The sequence below is a fragment of the Staurois parvus genome, unplaced genomic scaffold (genome assembly GCF_062004578.1).
Source record: "Staurois parvus isolate SC_StPar_1 unplaced genomic scaffold, SC_StPar_1.0 ptg000402l, whole genome shotgun sequence".
NCBI lineage: Eukaryota > Metazoa > Chordata > Amphibia > Anura > Ranidae > Staurois > Staurois parvus.
In genome coordinates this window covers 1,914,241-1,933,733 of record NW_028318198.1, presented here as the reverse complement: position 1 = coordinate 1,933,733, position 19,493 = coordinate 1,914,241, and the positions used below count along the sequence as shown (strand labels likewise).

At 40.4% G+C, this 19,493-nt stretch overlaps 1 protein-coding gene across 3 annotated transcripts in view; it reads right to left on the bottom strand.

Moving 5' to 3' along the window:
* Positions 1-19,493, bottom strand: part of LOC149455135 (putative oxidoreductase ZK1290.5) — a 188,086-nt gene that overhangs the window by 4,947 nt on the left and 163,646 nt on the right. The gene's annotated exons all lie outside the window — the stretch shown is intronic.

Genomic DNA, 19,493 nt, shown 5'->3' with positions numbered 1-19,493 from the left:
AATCACAGGGATGTCAATGTGATATAAGCGTATACAGTAGCATATCCAGCTGCTATAAAGAAAACTCTAAATACCAGCTAGTCTGCTGTATGAGAAGAGCAATACAGAATGACAGTGGTAATTGAGAAACAATATCAGTTATAACAACAATCAGTATATGGATCATGTATGCACTTTTCTGCCATAACAGTTTGCCAATTGTTTTGTAATATTTGTGTAAATTTTAATATATCTTCTTTAATTACATAATGTAATTATTTATGCTTTTTTTATGGAACCATTATTAAGTAAAAAATGTACTGTCTGCTAAATGCAATCACAATCAAAAAACATTTTTCTGTTTTTCAGCACAAGTGACATTACTTGCAATCAGTAAGATATGTTATGAATTATGCTAGTTCCTCTGCAGTTAGAAATAATCTTCCTCCACCCAGTCTACTGCTCCCCCCCCCCCCCCCACTGTCATCTTCCAGTGCACTGAGGGTTAAAACAACTACAGGGCTACAGGGCTGTCACATACTCACTTCAAGACAGCCTGACTATGCCTGTCCTTTCTACCTAGCTCCACCATTCATATAAGCTATATTACAGCTTCTATGAGTGGATCAGGATCTAAAAATGGAGGACGGACTCATGATCCTCCATACACAGATTGTGTCCCATTCATAGAAGCTTACAGCTTACACTAAACTCCCTGCTGACAACATTAATCAACGTGCAGCACAACTGGTTCCTTTATTTCTTTTACAGTATTTATACATGAAGTTTTATATTTATCACTGTTATGTGAGTCAATAAAGTATAACAGGCATCCCAACTAGCTAATTCTTAATTTAGTTAGCAGAATGTTGATTCAGTCCATCTCCAACATATCCAAACGTGAATCAGCAGAATCCCAATGTATCCAATCGTTCATCATGGTCAGTACTTTAAAGCGGAGTTCCACCTAAAAAAAAAAAAAAAAAAGTCAGCAGCTACAAAAACTGTAGCTGCTGACTTTTAAAATACAGCCACTTACCTGTCTCTCGGTCCAGCGGTGTCCTCAGCACTGCTGATTGTGCCGGCCGTCTTCTCTCCTTGTCGCCGGCATCTTCGGTGTTGGCACCCAGCTGTGACAGCTTGCGGCTTCACAGCCGGGTGACCACTGTGTATGCGTGAGAAGCGCTGCGCTTTGTGAATGGCCCCGTAGTCTTCTGGGACCTGTCACGTGTCCCAGAAGTCATCAGGGAGGGAGGGGGGAGGACAACGTCCGCTTCCGATTGCCTAGGCGATCGCAGCGAAAGTGGGAGTACCTGTCATATTCGGGTACCAGCTCCCCAAAGGTGCCAATCCTTAATGGGGACAAAGGCTTAAAGTGGAACTTCCCCTTTTGGGTGAAGCGCCGCTTTAAACAATTCGACCCATGCAAAGCAACACTTAAGCCCCATTTACACGTTGATAATATCGGACAAATGTTTTGGGTTTTTTTTGCACGCTAGTCTCATATCAAAAGTGAAGAGGCTACTAAAGTTCCAAAAATTCTTGTACGACAGAATAATAATTCAGAAGTGGTGTAATGTATTGTAATGTATTTTCAGACAAAAACTGTACTGCTTAAATGAAAATCAGACAATCTGGTATTTCCTAGATTGTAAGCTCGAAAGAGCAGGGCCCTCAATCCCCTCATGTTTTGCATTGTATTGGTATTGTTCTGTCACGTGTTCTGTCCCCCTCTGTAATGTACAGCGCTGAGCGAACTATTGGCGCTTTATAAATACTGTATAATAATAATCATACAATAAACATTTTTGTGCTTGTTCCTTTGAGTAATTTTGGAGGATTTCTGTGTACAAATGATTTTTAACAGCATTTTTCGTATGATTTTCTGATCGTGTGTACGAGCCTTAACTGTGGTAACCATCACAACATTGCTCTATGCCTCGAAGTAGTTTAGATATATTTTGGTCTCACACTAATTTTTCTCCAAACACTGACCCTGTGCTGTAACAATCTTTCAAAACCTGGGATTTATAATAAATTCTATTTTATAGTTCACAAAGTAAACAAATCAGAATGACAGTGTACTCTAAAGCTGGATTAACACTTGAACATAGTGTCTTTAAGCATTTTTTGTGCGATTTTTGCACATTTGTGCACATTTTCATACAGCGTTTTTCAGGCGTTTGTGAGCTATGGCTTCTTTAATTAACCAATAGAGAAAGAAAATCATCTGTTTCATCATTTGTTGCTAGGTTTTTCAGCTTTCGTAGCTTTTCCATCAGCTTTTATTTCTTTTTTATTATTATTCATTGATTATCTTTTTTTTTGTTAGGAGTTTAGAGTTAAGGTTAGCATTAGGTGTTAATATTTTATTTAAAACGCTGCAATTTATGTTTAAAAAAAGATAATTTTGAAAACACACATGCTACACTAACAAGCACTGCATTAAAAATAAATCCAAAGTCAATCAGTAAAATCTCATATTAGCTTTAACATGTAATGTAAGTTTAAAAGTATTATCTATCATTTTTAAATCTGCAGCATTCATTAAAATAATACCTGGTGGCCCAGTCTAAAAGGTCCACTTCGTATTATAGGGTGACAACCCTATATTTCTTTCCCCCAGCTAATTTCCTACATCGTTAATCTGTCACACGGTCATGGGACAGATACTACAAGCGGCCATTTTAACACATAGTATCCAAGCATGAAAACCTGCTTCGAGAAATGCCATGGAACCATAGCTGGAGTGCATGTATCTAGACAGCAAGTGGCTGCAAAGCAGCTGTAGGAAATAAGCAGCACTGAGACAACAAAGTATGAAAAAAGGTAAAAACAAATATTTTAATAAAACAATAAATGCAAGTATGTTCCTTTTCAGGAATTATAGCTGGAGGGGCTATAGAGCAGATCTATTGAATGACCTAGGATAAAGATGATGTTGCTGGATACAGTTATACAGTGAACCTGTGCCAAGATCAAGGTATTTTCATGTTCTAAACAAGCACTTTAACCACTTGAGCTCCAGAAGGCTTTATCCCCTTCATGACCAGGCCATTTTTGCTATTCAACACTGTGTTACTTTAGCTGGTAATTGTGCGGTCGTGCAATGCTGTACCCAAACAAAATTTATATCATTTTTTTTACACCAATAGAGCTATCTTTTGGTGGTGATTGATCACCACTGGGGTTTTTTATTTTTTGTGATATAAACTGAAAAAGACTGAACATTTTGAAAAAAAAAAGATATTTTCTACTTTCTGTTCTAAAAAACATCCAATCAACTCAAATTTCATCTTAAATTGAGGCCAAAATGTATTCTGCTACATGTCTTTGGTAAAAAAAAAAAAAAAAAATCGCAATACGTGTATATTATTTGGTTTGTGTAAAAGTTTTACGGTCTACAAACTATGATATATACACTCACCGACCACTTTATTAGGTACACCTTGCTAGTGAAATGAAAATATCCCCCACACCATTACACCACCACCACCACCAGCCTGAACCATTGATACAAGGCAGGATGGATTCATTCTTTCATGTTGTTTACATCAAATTCTGACCCTACCATCTGAATGTTGCAGCAACCGGCTTGACCAATCTCCTCTGACATCAACAAGGCATTTTCATCCACACAACTGCAGCTCACTGGATATTTTCTCTTTTTCGGACCATTCTCTATAAGTCTTAGAGATGGTTGTGCATGAAAATCCCAGTAGATGAGCAGTTTTTGAGACCAGCCAGTCTGGCACCAACAACCATGCCACATTCAAAGTCACTTAAATACCCTTTCTTCCCCATTCTGATGCTCAGTTTCAAATTCAGCAAGTCATCTTCACCACGTCTACATGCGTAAATGCATTGAGTTGCTGATTAGCAATCTGTGTTACCAATAAAATTGAACAGCTGTGCCTAATAAAGTGGCCAGTGATTGCATACTGGAATTTACACATCTTTTACTTTCTGACTGCCTATCACATTTCTTGAAGTGCTAAAATACCAGGGCAGTACAACACTCCCCACCCCAAATGATCCCTTTTTGGAAAGCAGATACCCCAAATAATTTGCTGAGAGGCATGCTGAGCCTGTGGAAGTTTTGTTACAAGTTTTAAAAAAATATATATTTTTTTCTTTTTACACAAAGGTGTCACTTCTAATAACATGTTTCTCATACATGCCATAGGTGTATGTCAAATGACACCCCAAAACACATTCTCCTACTCCTCCTGAGTATGGGGATACCACGTGTGAGACTTTTTGGGGGCCTAGCTGTGTATGGGGGCCAAAAACCAATGACCACTTTCAGGCTTTCAAAGGCCATAATATCCTCATGTTGCTTCCTTACTACCTGTCAGTTTTGGAGGCCCTGAAATGCCAGGATAGTGCAAACTCCCCCCCCTCCTAAAAAAAAAAAATGACCCCTTTTTGGAAAGTAGGCACTCAAAGGTAATTGCTGAGAGGCATGTTGAGTGCATGGCAAGTACAGGCACCCAAAATCCAAAAACTACCTTCAGGCTTTCAAAGGGCGTATTTCCTCATGTTGCTTCCTCACTGCCTATCACAGTTTTGGAGGCCTTGAAATGCCAGGATAGTAGAAACACCCCCTCAAATGACCCCTTTTTTGGATAGTTTCCTGACTATCTAACATCTTTCAAGATCCTTGAGTGTGAACTGACCTAGACTGTGCCGTGCTGTATCCTAGACGGATATTCCACTAGTGTGTGGTGGCAACGGAAGCAGACCCTGCATCCATTATATCTGGTCTCCTACAGTACACAGAACATGCAAGTGCAATTATTTTGGTAAATATAAACTGCTGTGTAACGTACATGTGACATGATGTAACGTACATGTGACATAAATGTACAGATTTGAGTAGATAAGATATGATCAGTACCAATATGTAATCGTAACCGTAGTTGCATTCCATGGTCATTAAAGATGTATTCAGTCAGAGGTACTCAGACACAGAGGGTCATCAATTAGCGTCTGAAAAGACTTCCAGCTTCCTCTGGATGTGACACCTAACTGCTAATAAGGTTTTGTCACCATCTGGGGAAACCAGTTTAGAGGAAATGGCTGGAGACATTTCGGCTTCATGACAGCAGGGGGTCTCAGATCTGTCTGGGGAGCTAAAAGTATATCTAGACATCAAAGGGGTATGTTTCATCTCTCATAAAAGCTAAAATATTAGTTGCAGAGAGATGGAAATACTTCCTTCTAATAGTGCACGCTGTGCGCCACACCGACGTATGAAAACCATATTTGTAGATTAGGTAGAAGGCCAGGAAAATGCTGAAAATGGTTAGGTGGCGCTGGAGTGCAACAGTTGAACAGTGTTTGGTACTGTCGCGATCGGACTGATGCGCTGGTGTGGGAAATCCAATCCCCGACTGGGTGTTTCAAGCCAGTCTTGGCCCGATTGAACTTGGGCAGGTCAGCACCCAGAACATCCTGTGGGCAGGTACAGGAACACCCCCCATGGTCAATTGGCCGAAGACTAATGTCCCGGCTGCGTCCATATCCCCATAAATGGAGTACCCGGCCATTGGGACATTGTATTTCGTATGGAGCTGGTCGATGGACTAACGGATTATGGACTTTTCTGACTTGCTCCAGTCGCAGGGTAAATCTCGGTAAAGTTTTACTTCTGTCTTTAATTCCCTTTTGTTTTATAGTGAATAGTCATTTGTGCGTCTTCTTGTATTTTTTTGTATTTTTGTAACTTTTTATATTTTGTACATATTTTATGCACTGCCCACTTTCGGGAAATTAAATCTTAAAATTAATTAGTGACTTCTGTGTATTTAAGCAAGGGCTCATATCTTCATAGAAATTGGATTGGAGAGATTAGATTGGATTAGAGTAGATTGTATTGTATTTTAGTGCCTTTAAACGCTCTGTCAAGCTCATTGCCAGTCTGTATGCAATTGCACTGTGTGTGGGCAGATTGCATGCAGATTGTAAAAGGTAACAGATCTGCCAGACGGAGATCTGTGTGTTTGGGGTGTCTCAGCAGACCGTTCTTCGGATAAACTGCTGGGTGGTGGCAGGCTACCTTTTGTGGTGTGTCTGGTGTGGGGGTGTGTAGACAGTGGAAGAGTGATCAACATCGGGGTTCAAGCTGTAGGATAGCTGGAGGGACCTTAGAAGGGTGTGTAATTGCTAAGCTGGTCCTCAACCCGAATTAGTGCACCGGATTGTATGTAAGATCATATCTGTCTGTGTGTGTGTGTGTGTGGTCAGCCAGCTGGATTGGAGTGGAGTCTCCCTCCGGTGGTGGCCAGAGGTAGTGCGGTCTGTGAAAGTGTATCACGTCTGGTCTTATATACGGTTTTATATATTTAAACTTAAGTCCCCTTTATTCCCTCTTACCCCCAAGTCACGGCCGCATGTGCGCGCCCTTCGGTTAGCTAGTCGCTGTGGGCGTGGCATGTGGGGGATCCGTGACATGCTGAATACCTTTTCTTATCAGACGTTAGAGCAGTCTTGTGACTTCTATCTGTGTCCAGCCCACCACTAGCTAAAGCTTGTAGGAGTTTTCTTTCTGATCTAGAAGGATGCAAATCCCCTGACCTGTCTGGCCCTGTGCTGATCACATGCACTCTCCCAAGAAAAAAAAAACTCTCTAGCAATACACACCAAACTGAGCATGTGCATGCCTACAGTTCAGTGGTCGCTTGAAAAAGGAGAGGAACAGAGTAGAAAGGATCAAACAGCCTTTTTACACAATGCAGAGGATTAACCCCTTAGATTCCACCGTGAGTATAACAAGCATGCTTTACTGCATATACAGACTGATTTTACTGTTGTTGGCTTAGTAACACTTTGATGCAGAGGCCAGGTTGGCCAGGACAGGAGGGACAGAAAAAGTAGGTGTCTTGTTTTATTCCATGTCTGCTACAGACACAGCATCTTCTTTGTGGTGACTTTTGGGTTGAGGTACCAGAGAGGACATCAGGAAAATGCCTCTCATGCAGTCAGCTTACGGCATCTTGATTTGGGTTTTGGGCCACCTTTTGGATACAAAAGGGCTGTGATGATCATTTCCTGAAATTTTAGGAAGGATGCACTTCTTCCAGGTACTTTGTAAATTACAAAAGTATTCTATACAGCCAACTGAAATAAATGGACAGCTTTTTTTTTTTACCAGTGTCAAACTCTGTGGGAAACTAAGTATGGCTGTATCATTTGGTCGCTGAAGTCCACCCCTCCCATATTAAGGTTATGTTCATGGACACAGAAGCTTCTCAACAACACTAGATGTTGTGCTAATTTGGACCATCGTGCCTGCATGAATAGAAGACAAGACGAAAACATCCCTTTCATCCTTCCACTTCACTGTGAGCAATTTATTATACTTCAAGCAAGCTTTCTCCCCTTTTCTAATTCGGGTGTTTACAAGCTGTTGGGTGAAGCCCTGGTGATTAGGTCGCACGGTGCCTCAGCAGCCAATTCTAAGATTTTATAGGTGCCTTAAAAGTGGCAAAGTTGTATAGAAATTGTCCACGTACAAGTGTTGTCCCTTGCGGAACAAAGACGATGCCAATCCCGTACTATCTTGCCACTGCTACCCATGTACTTCACTGTCTTTTCCTCATAAACTTGAAAATTACATGTACAGTGAGGAACAGAAGTATTTGAACACCCTGCGATTTTGCAAGTTCTCCCACTTAGAAATCATGGAGGGGTCTGAAATTCACATTGTAGGTGAATTCTCACTCTGAGAGACAGAATTTAAAAACAAAATTCAGGAAATCACATTGTATGATTTTTAAAGAATTTATTTTTCTTCCACTGCTGAACATAAGTATTTGAACACCTAAGAAACAGCAACAATTCTGGCTCTCAAAGACCTGTTACTGTGCCTTTAAAAAGTCCAACTCTACTGCACTCATTAATCTAACTTAGAAGCACCTGAGCTCTTTAAAGACACCTGTCCACCCCACAGTCAGTCAGATGCCAACTACTACCATGGGCAAGACCAAAGAGCTGTCAAAATACACCAGAGACAAAATTGTGGACCTCCACAAGGCTGGAAAGGGCTACGAGGCAATTGCCAAGCAGCTTGGTGAAAATAGATCAACTGTTGGAGCAATTGTTAGAAAATGGAAGAGGCTAAAGATGACTATCAGTCTCCCTCGGACTGGGGCTCCATGCAAGATCTCACCTCGTGGGGTATCACTGATGATAAGAAAGGTGAGGAATCAGCCCAGAACTACAAGGGAGGAGCTGACAATGATATGAAGAGAGCTGGGACCACATAGGGTTTCAAAGGTCACTGTCGGTAGAACACTACGCCGTCATGGTTTCAAATCATGCATTGCACGGAAGATTCCCCTGCTCAAGTCATCACATGTCCAGGCCCGTCTGAAGTTTGCCAATGACCATCTGGATGATCCAGAGGAGGCATGGGAGAAAGTCAAGTGGTCAGATGAGACCAAAGTAGAACTTTTTGGTCTAAACTTCACTCGTCGTGCTTGGAGGAGAAAGAAGGATGAGTTGCATCCCAAGAACACCATCCCTACTGTGAAGCATGGGGGTGGTAACATCATGCTTTGGGGGTGCTTTTCTGCAAAGGGGACAGGACGACTGCACTGTATTAAGGAGAGGATGAATGGGGCCATTTATTGTGAGATTTTGAGCAACAACCTTCTTCCCTCAGAGTATTGAAGATGGGTCGTGGCTGGGTCTTCCAACATGACAACGACCTGAAGCACACAGCCAGGATAACCAAGAAGTATCTCCGTAAGAAGCATATCAAGGTTCTGGAGTGGCCTAGCCAGTCTCCAGACCTAAATACAATAGAACATCTTTGGAGGCAGGTGAAACGCCGTGTTGCTCAGTAACAGCCCCGAAACCTGACAGATCTAGAGGATATCTGTGTGGAGGAGTGGGCAAAAATCCCTGTTTCAGTGTGTGCAAACCTGGTCAAGAACTACAGGAAACGTTTGACCTCTGTAATTGCAAACAAAGGCTTCTGTACCAAATATTAACACTGATTTTCTCAGGTGTTCAAATACTTGTGTTCAACAGTGCAAGACAAATAAATTCTTTAAAAATCATACAATGTGATTTCCTGAATTTTTTTTTTAATTCTGTCTCAGAGTGGGAATGCACCTATAATGTGAATTTCAGACCCCTCCATGATTTCTAAGTGGGAGAACTTGCAAAATCGCAGGGTGTTCAAATACTTCTGTTCCTCACTGTATATAGAGCTTATACATTTTAGCCCCATATCTGGCTCACTTGCTGGGAAGACACTGATAAATGCAAGGCGGCCAGTAAAATGTATGAGAGACTCGTCTATGCAGATGTTTTGTTGGGGCATATACACATCTGCAAATTTCTCAGTGAGGTAGTTTATGAGGGGTCGGATTTTGTAGAGCCAATCATATTCAGGGTCACCCCGAGGATGACAGTGTGTTATTGGTATTATCGTCTCATGTTGTTTCCTGGCCATTGCAGCAGAGCATATGATGAATCAGGTCTGTGGACCAAAATGACCACAATTAATTCTTTTTTGTAATGCCCATGTTAAGGATTAGGCCCAAGGAAGTTTTAAATTTGGACACCATGATAGGCAAGAATTGAATTTGGGTTGGCTGCGATGTTGTGTTGTACATATAAATTGCTATGGTCCACAATCAAATTCTAGTTCTTCTGTGAAAAACAGCCCCAAAAAACATGGGAAGTTGTTAAATTTGCTGTTTCTACCTGAATTCTGGGTTGGGCAATGAATGGGGGGATAATGGGTGCTGCTGAATCTGTGGACTGCCAGTCAGGATTTGCAGGTACATCTAGAAGGACACTATGGGCTCTATGGGCCTGTGTTTGTATTCTTTGTGGCTGCGGGATGCTACTACTTGCTAGAGGAAATACAGGTTGGTGTCAGAAGCGGATGCGGTCAAAGAGGCTTCCCCTTCACTTTCATCTGACATGCTCAGAATCCTGTAGGCCTCTTCACTAGAGTACCTTTGTTTGGACATTTTGGCCACTAAATGCAAACGTACCTAGTGCGGCTCACAGGAAAAAGAGCTCCTGGCTGTCAGGGACTGCTTGAACGGCTACAAATAAAATTTAACTGCTAGTGCTAGCAGAGATCAGGCCTGATTCTGCTAATATTGCAGTTTTGGTAACATTGTATCACGTGACAGTGATCAACTGACAATGCACTTATTGGAAAGGGGGGGCAGAGAGACTAAATGCAAGTGCTGGAAGGTATCGGAGCTGATCCTGTCCTGCTAATGTTGCATTTTTGGGGGCACTATACTAAGGGGGTATTAGTATAGTTCTGTTCGTGATCAATATATTGATACATACAGACATTATACTAGCAATGACTAGCTATAGCGTGAGTGCATTAGTGTGCAGGCAATCTAATGCTAGCTGCCCTGGCTGGGAAGGATACTAACTGACTAATGCTATCTGACGTGGTCAGATGTTGCTAGTGTTAGTAATACAGTGATCAGTAAAAAATATTGTACACAGACACTGTACTAATAGGACTGGCTGGGGGACAGGAGTGATCAAAGCTTAAGGAGGGCAATCAAGGGATTAAATGTGCCTAATCTAATGTATGTACGTGTAAAGTGTGCTGGCTTCACTCACTGTGAGGTGTCTCTCTTCTTTTCCTGGAACAAAAAGGAGGGGCAGGGGTATGCGCATGCTCTCACACACCTGGAAGGAGGCTGTGACGTACTGGTACGTTGCTGTGCCTACATGGGCTTCTCGTCCACAGTGCATTGCGAGCTGTCTGGAACTGGTTAAAGCTGAACTCTGGGGAAAAAGAAAAAATACCCTTACAGTGGGGCCCCTCCGCACTGCAAGGGTTAAAGGGCTATAGGAAAATGAAAGTTTACTTACCTAATTGCTCACTCCTGCAGGCTCCTCCTTTCAAATGACTGGTCCTCCAATGCCTGTTCGGTGTTCTGGCCAGAGGTTGTAGCTGTAATGTCATCAAGTACAATGTTGGACCAGTAGTCCTGCATGATAAGTGAGATCCCTGAGGGCCCACCTACAACCCAGAGTGTCATAGAAGAAATGAGCACTGGCTGCCAGGGGAGCCTGGGATAAGTAAAACAGTTTTTTCCTGGAAACCTAGGTAAAAACATGTGATTAACCCTTTCAGTGCAAGGGAAGCCCCTTTGTAAGGATTTTCCCCAGAGTTTAAAACCCTTATTCTTCTCTGTATCTACAAGCACCTACTTGCTGGAGGAAATACAGGATGGTATCAGAATGGAAAAGGGCTGCTCTTCCATTTTCTTTAACACTGGCATGCTTTCTGGAGAGATAAAAAAGCCTGTTTTAGTAAAAAATAGAACAAATGATGCAAAGTAATCCAACAAGTGCTGATCGTGTTTTAAATGCATCTAATGTTGGCTGGTAAATGTCCTAAATATTTCTCCATGTCTCTAAAATATTACCATATCTTTACAAATTAAACATGAATCCCGTGTGAACATCCCACTGTCTCACTACAGGGTCGCAGCACAAAGATATCACTTATTTTTAAATGCATGAACATTTTTAGACCTCAAAAAATATGCCAAAAATATAAACAAGTCAATTAGAATGTTTTCTTCGTAAGCCATAGCTGCTACCATGGGTTGAGATATTTGTCCTTGGAAAACTCCCAATTTTCCAAAGTAAGTGACTTTATTTAGGGTAGTTTATTTTATTATGTTAAAAGATTTGTTTCTCACCAACTAGTGGCTTCAGATGTTTAATTATTTTATAATTAAATTTTATTGACTTTAAATATAAGCTATGACAATAGCAAATAAAGATATGTTTTCAGGTAGTGTTGAGTATTTGTTCTTCCGATAGCTCACAGCTACATTTTGATCCCAGCAGGGTAGAAAGGAGAAGAATATAATGCAAACAGCAATAATGCTAAATAACCTATGAAAACCAATCAGCGGTTAGGTTTTCTGAATCTCCACCATCACTGGCATAGGAAGTGAGATGAAATTTATCCAACAGACACAGACGAAAATAAAAACCAGTCAAAGGTCCAATATGTCCCCACTTTTTCAAAACAAATAAAAATAACTAAAAGATAACTAAAAGAGCCCCTGTGGTGCATTATCTGACAGAAATGCAGGGGTGCCAATATTTTTGGCCATCGCTGTAAGTACCTGAAATAAATAACCTTTTTGTTCTGATAATTTATTTTTCCCCTTTGTTTATACATGCATGTATATGTGTAAGTGTGTAAAGCTCTTGTTCTTAGATGCAGAGTTTTGGATTCTGTTACAGACCTAAAAGCAGCTCATGTTTCCACACCTGTGTGAATGGCTTCATTGAAAACAATGCAGCTGCATTCAAATTCATAATTAAAAACCCTTGTATAAGTGTTTTTATTTTTTACAGTCGTTTGAATGAAGCCTTAAAGTGCTTTTGCTGTATGTTCAAAGCAAATATTTTCAGGTTCATAGTCTAGGCTCAAGTTAATTTTAAATGTGTCTATCCTTCAACTGACAATACATAAATAGGCCTATTAGGGAAGGCAATTTACAAGGCAAAAATAATGTTCCTAGTGTAGTGACCAAACAGATTTCACCATTTAGCTAAGTTGATTACAGTGAACTGAAAGCTACCCAATTCTATGGATTACTACACATTGCGCATCACTGCTGTATTATTAGGTAATCCCAAAAACACTGAAAAGCAAAATGGTTCATCTCTCTGAACACCAGATGAAATGTGCATATTAGGAAGACCAACACATGTACAAAGTAACATAACAATTAACTTTGTAAGGCTCCATGCACACTGGGCATTTTAATAATGCTGGTAACGTTAGCTAGTGTAAAGTTATGTTAAAAATGCGTTTGCATTTTTTTAGAGTTTTTTTTACATCAAAATAAAAAATTTTTGGGTCAAAGTCCAAAAAAGCTGGGTTGCTGCGATTTACCACATTTTGCCATGTTTTTACAGCTAAAAAACCCCTCTAGAAACCCACTAGTTCTGGGGGTTTTTTTCCAATCAAAAAATGCCCCTGCCAAAAAAACATTGATTACAGTCTATGTGTGCATGGACACAGGATAACATGCTGGGGAGTTTACTGGCTGTAGAAAAAAATGTCAAAAGCCAAAAACTGCCGCTGTAAAAACATCCAGTGTGCATGAGGACTTAAGCTGAACATTTGAACATAGTTAGTCTAGCTGAAAAAAGACAAAAGTCCATCCAGTTCAACAATAAAAAAAAAGTTATAATCCTATACCCACAGTTGATCCAGAGGAAGGCAAAAAAAAAACCCCCCAACAAAGCATGATACAGTTTGCTCCTACTGGGAAACATCCATAGGAGATCTGATAAGCTGATAAGCTGAAAATGATTGGCTTAAAGTCTCTGGAAATTCCTGTTTTACCCAAATATTTATCTACTATTTAGTTCATGTCAAATGATCTGCCTGTTATTATCATTGGGGCAGACTATTTCTGGATTTTCACTGTTTTCGTGGTCATCTTCTACCACTGTTCATTCATTAAATATGGTAAGACTGAGGTACAACTGTGCCCAAACTGCATGATGCAATAAACCTTTCCTCTCTGGAATGTCCCAAGGATCCTACATGACTGACATGGCATACATAACTCCCTATATTTTGTCCTCCCCTCTTGTACTATTAATAGATAGAGCTTCATGTATACACCCTTCATGTCGCTCTAAAGTGCCACAGTCAGGCTCCTAGAGCGTGCGGTACACCCAACATTACTTTGCTATTAGCTGTAGTAATTTATGCAGTTGTAGGATTGCCTAAGATCTCATACTCATTGTTTTCATAGGTCACAATATTGTTCTTCAGCTGGCCTCTTTCCAGTTGTACACAGATTATTCTGGCATTCAGACAGGAAGCAGTGCTCTCGTCACTCTCCATGTCCCCTCCCTTCCCTCCTTTATTGTCTAGGCTTTCCTGAAACATTGTTTTTAGCGATGAGTTTGTTTGAGATAACGTTCTTCTTGTATGGTCATTTTTTCCATCATAGCTACAGTTTTCGGTTTACATACTTGTTTTCCTGTCACATCTGCCCAAATGGCATATTTCTACAGCAGATCATAGCCTGTGACTCATTCCTGTTAAAAGTAATATAATGACCTGTACTACATACATACTGTATGTACATGATGTTCAAACTTTGTACTGTGAAGTTGACAAAGAGTCCTTATATTAATTGGTACAGTCAGGTAAATGGGTTTTCAAAGCAGGTGCAGTGTTTCTGATCAATTCTGTAATCACCAAAAAGCCTGTAAGACACTGGCTGGCAGAATTGTGGACAGTGGTTCTTAATTGAGACCAGAGCCTAGTAAATTCTATAATAAAAGTACAAAATATGTACTGAAATTCTGGAGCTGGATGGGTTGAGTATCACTGTGGGGAATGACATTTCTGGCAGTTTGGGAACTAAGCAACGGACTTGAGGATCCTGTAGGGGTGCGTTCTCAAAAGGGAGTTGGTGGCAACTGTGGGGGATGGGTCTTTGGAGGGGACTGGTGGTCTCTCCAGAAGAATAGTGGTTTTGCAGGGGCAATATAGAAGACTGGAGGGCACAGAGGGCTAGGAAACACTGCAGGACACTGGTGGTGGCACTATGGGGAGCTGGAGGTTCTGTGGAAAGCTATTGGGCACTGTGGGAGGTTGGCAGACACTATGGGGACTGAAGGGTCTTAGGTCTTAGGAGTATTAAGCCACTATGGAAGGTTGGGTGGCACTGTTGGAGCTGGAAGGCTCTGTGGGAGGTTAGGGGATCTGCAGCAAGCTGGATGTCCCAGAAGAGGAAGGCCATGACCCAGTAGTGAACCATGGCCCAAGAGTGGAGAATCACTGGCCTAGGTTTCTCACCCTTAAAATGGTGAGGGCCTTCAGGGTTGATGACTGATATGAAGAAAACAAACTTGTTTTATCAGAATCTTAAGTCCTGTTTTAGGCCCTGGGTGGAAATATGCTGCCATAATCCTAGGTCCAAATTCTTCCTAGTAGCCAGACTTCGCTATTAGTCTCAGCAGTGCACAGGACCTTTATATATGGAACTGATAGATGCTTAGAGCGCTCTACCTTTTTTGCTTTCTTTCTCCCTGAGTAGAACTGCTACTAGGTGAAAAGTAAATATACATAGGAATATTACTACTCCAGGTGGTCTTACAGTTCATCCACTAACTGTTAATGCATACCTACCTGGACTCAATATTTGTTCTGGGGAACACTTTAGGAGACACCATGCTAATCAGTTTAGTTAGTTACTCAGAGGGGCAGATTTTTTTTTTATGCAATAGACATGATGTACAAAAGCCTTCCTGCATTGACACTGTATTTGTTGGCCTCCTTGCTGAACAATAGTGCAGGACAAACCTGCTTGGATTTTCACTGGGCGTTCCTGTCTCATGCATGACATACCATCGACAGTGCCAGTTGAGCCTGTCCCTATTGCACCACACAAACGTTTCAGCCAAACCAGCTGCTGATATGACCTCTGCAGATAATCACACTAGTAAATACCAATAAAGGCCATATACATTGTTTGCTATCAAGTCCTGATGAAGGGGGTGTAATAAAGTTGTACCTGGAACTCTAAGCAGTGGTGTGGTACTTCAGTTCTCATTTTTGGGGCATAATAGTCTGTCTGGGTATGGACTTTTTATATTGATTGGGTTTCTTCTCAGACAAATTTCCGTTCCATTAGTATAACACATCACAACTCAAATTAACCTGTGAATGGTAACTAGTAGAAGGTTTAAAACAGTTTTGTGAAATGTGAGACCGGACTTAAAATATTTGCTAAAAACACTGAGTGGGGTTTACGAAGTGCCTTTCTGTTCTCACCAAATTCAATTATACCACATCAAAAGTGTGCAATGTTAGCAGTTTCTCCAGAATAAATGAATTGCTCAATACTAGGTTTGTTTCAGGTATAATATATTCTCATGTGGTTTCTCTACAAAGAGTAGCACCTACACCTCTACTCACACCTTTACAAATGTGTAAATATTACAGATATAGTCTTGCTTTGCAAAATGTGTTGTGTTTGAAACTCACAAACTCTTTACAACTAGGTGATCTGGTGCTGGTGATTTTCCATTTTTAGACAAGAAAAGAATCTGACACAGCCACACATACATTTGCATACGTACAGCATCTGGATTTTTTGAATCTTATGGGTACCTTAAACATCCAAGAGCTTATCAAGATTTTTCGTTAAATAAACAACTCCATACTGGCCTTTTCTCCTTGCACCTAAAGTTAACGCTTTTGGTTTTTAAAGTAGACAGAATAACAGAAGGCTTGCTTTTTTATTTTAGTTTGTCCCTCCTATGTGTCATAAATTAAACTTTTTGCCATCTCTATGCTACCAAGTTACATTTTTTGTTCTGCTTGTAGAATAGTTGACACCTCACTTCCTGGTGGGATGATGCCAAGCTTCATCCATACTTTTTATGTGTTCCCAAGTAGTTATGGATACACCCTTGAAGTCCTTTGAACCACAGGCAGTTACGATATCATGTGGGCAGGGTTCACCAGTCCCCATTTGCAAAGAAAATTCACTGCATCCTAGGAAATACAGATTTAGAACAGCACTCTCATGCCAGAATGTTCATATGTAATATGACTGTTGGTACCTGCCGACAGCCCTCCACAGAGACAAGGAAAGACATTTGTAAGATATGTATAAAGACATTTTTTTTACCAAATTCATGCAAGAAGTTGTGCATAGAAAGGGAGGGAAATAGACTTGACATAACTGCTGAAGCTTGCTGAATTGGGCTTTAAACAGAACTCCAAGCAAATACAAAATAAACAAGCAGCTCTGTGTTCCTTTTTAAATCATTTCATTTATTTTTTTAAATGCAGCTGGTGTAAATACATGAATTAGGACTTGTACATATGATGACAATATTGGATGAATGATCATCCTTTTTTTTTTTGCTAGCTAGTCTCATATCACAAACGAATAGGTTACTAGAATTACGAAAATTCTCAGAAAACAGAATACAACTTTGTAAGTGATGTAATGTACTGTACTGTAATGTATTCTTTTGCTTCTGAGCATGTGCAGTGTTAGTCACTTGATTTTGTATCATACAAATACTATACTAATTACATGAAAATCGTTTGTTCTGTTATCTTAAGAGAAAAAGTTTCATGCTTGTCCCTTCGGATATTTTGGTATGAACTGTCGTGATCAGCTCTCAAAAGAGTAGTAACGAACAGATTATCGGACGATTGCTCAGAAAGTGTTTTTTTTTACCTGTTTTCTCATTCTGTGTACTGGGAATTAGACTTGGTGTCCATCTGTAATCCACTGTGCAGCATGACAAGGACATGCTGACAGGAGCAGACAGTAGAGCAAGCTGAAAGATGAATAGATTATATGTCTTTAGGCTACTTTCACACTGTTCCACAGTAAAAATGCATATGGCCTTTAGCTGCGTTCTTACTGTGGTTCTGGTGCATTTTTCAACTGACATGTGACTCAAAAACACACCAAAATTGCAACCACGGGTATGTTTTTGATGCATTTTTGTCGTGATTTTGGTGCACCATTCATTTGTTCCATTCAATGGGAGGTTTTTTTTTTAACACACCAAACATGTACCACAAATGCAGCAAGCAGGTCTTTGAAAAACACAACAGAGTTGCAACTGACCAGTGTAGTGAGTATTAAAGATACATTAATGGTAATGCATTTTTCTTCGTTTTTTTTTTTTACGTAAAAACGGAAGAAAAACGGATCAGTGTGAAAGCAGCCTTAGGACAACACACAGCTGCAGCTGAATGATCTCAGGGGAAAAAATCAATTGGCCATATTAGGTTTCCTGGCTCCTTGCTACTGTGCCTCTAACAAGATCTGTTCTCAAGCTACCTTCTCTCCCACCTCATATGTATAAACATGCACACTCTAGCAATCCAAGCCTGCAAAAAAAAAAAATGAATGCCATCAGAAAAATAAATAACATCTGTAAATTCTTGTTCCACACAGAACGTCATGTAAAGACAGGCCAGAAGGATCTATTACAAGACCATTACCTGATATCTATGAGTAGTTTAAAGCAGAACTGCACGATTAAAAAACAAAAAAGTAAAAACTATACTTGCTAGGTAACTCTAGAGATAAAGAAATAAAAATGTAATACTTACCTTATTTCTTACTCTGGCAGGCTCCCTCAGGGCTGTGCAAATGGCCCCCCAAAGTCTTTTCTCTAAGGTGCTCTAGCCAGAGGTCTCACTGTAACAACATCAAATTTAATACAAAACCAGTAATCCTACATTGCATATATGGGGGCGGGGATGGCAAGGACCCTTCCACAACCAAAAGCATCAGTAGCTTGCTGGAGTGAAGTATAAGTCAAGTAGTAATGAGTATTCCTCTACCCCTAGACCCCTAGCATATGAAGGGGGGCACCACTGCAGTTGCATTTCTTATTTTAATCTTTAGCTTCAAGACCACAACACTGTAAACAATGTCAGCTAACAAAACAATCATGTCCATGTTTCACTTAGGAAGTTAATTTATCCTTTTAGTAGCAAAATATTGCACACAATGGTGATTTCATTATGTTGGTTCTGTAAAATACTTTGTGATAACAGGCTTATAAAAACAAGCAGAATCTTGTCTTATCAGCTGACTTGACACCTATGAAAATAAAGGATTTCCTTAAAATGCTGTTCCTATTTCCTCCCGTAAATATGTTCCTATTACACCTTTTGTATTAAAAAAAAGTTGTACTTACAGACAGGCAAACCAGGCACACGCAGATAGGTAGTCAAACAACCCTATTCAATAAAAAGGTTTAATACTCAAAGTTGGGTATACAAGACAAATGTTTTTTTTAACTTACTGTATTCTCTGCATTAAGGGAAAAAACCTTTTCAAATGCTGCCCCCCCCCCTCCCCCCTTAAACGCTTACTTGAGCCTGATCCCAATCCAGCGTTGAGCAGCAATTCTTCACTCTCTTTCTTTTCACAGGAGCCTTGGAAGCAGTGGGAGCTGCTCCTGCTACTGGCAGTCAAATCCTGTGAGGAGAGAGCTGAAGGTGGAGCTGAGCCATGCTGCATGTGTCTATGGAAGCACACAGCCCAGCTGGGGACTGATGGCTGCAGCCTTCCTGTCTGCAGCAAGGCTGGTAAAAACTAAAATTCCATAAAAAATAAAAAAGCTGAACACTTATTGGAGCACCATGTATTAAATCTATTCTTACAAAATTTAATGAATATGCCAAAAATGTGACGGCCTAGAAAAGGTTATCCATTCAAATTCTGTGAAGGACTGGAAAAGTGAGAGAAAGAACCTATAGGCCAATGGTAACTCAGAAGGAGCTGCAGATTCACAGCTGAGAAAGGAGAAACCATCCACAAGACAACTATTGTATATGTATGTAAAGCGCTGCGTAAATTGACGGCGCTATATAAGTACCTGAAATAAATAAATATATAAATAAGGCATATGAAAGACATGGCTAACACGGAGAAATGGTTTCTGATCTGCTGGGACCAAAACTGATGGCCTTG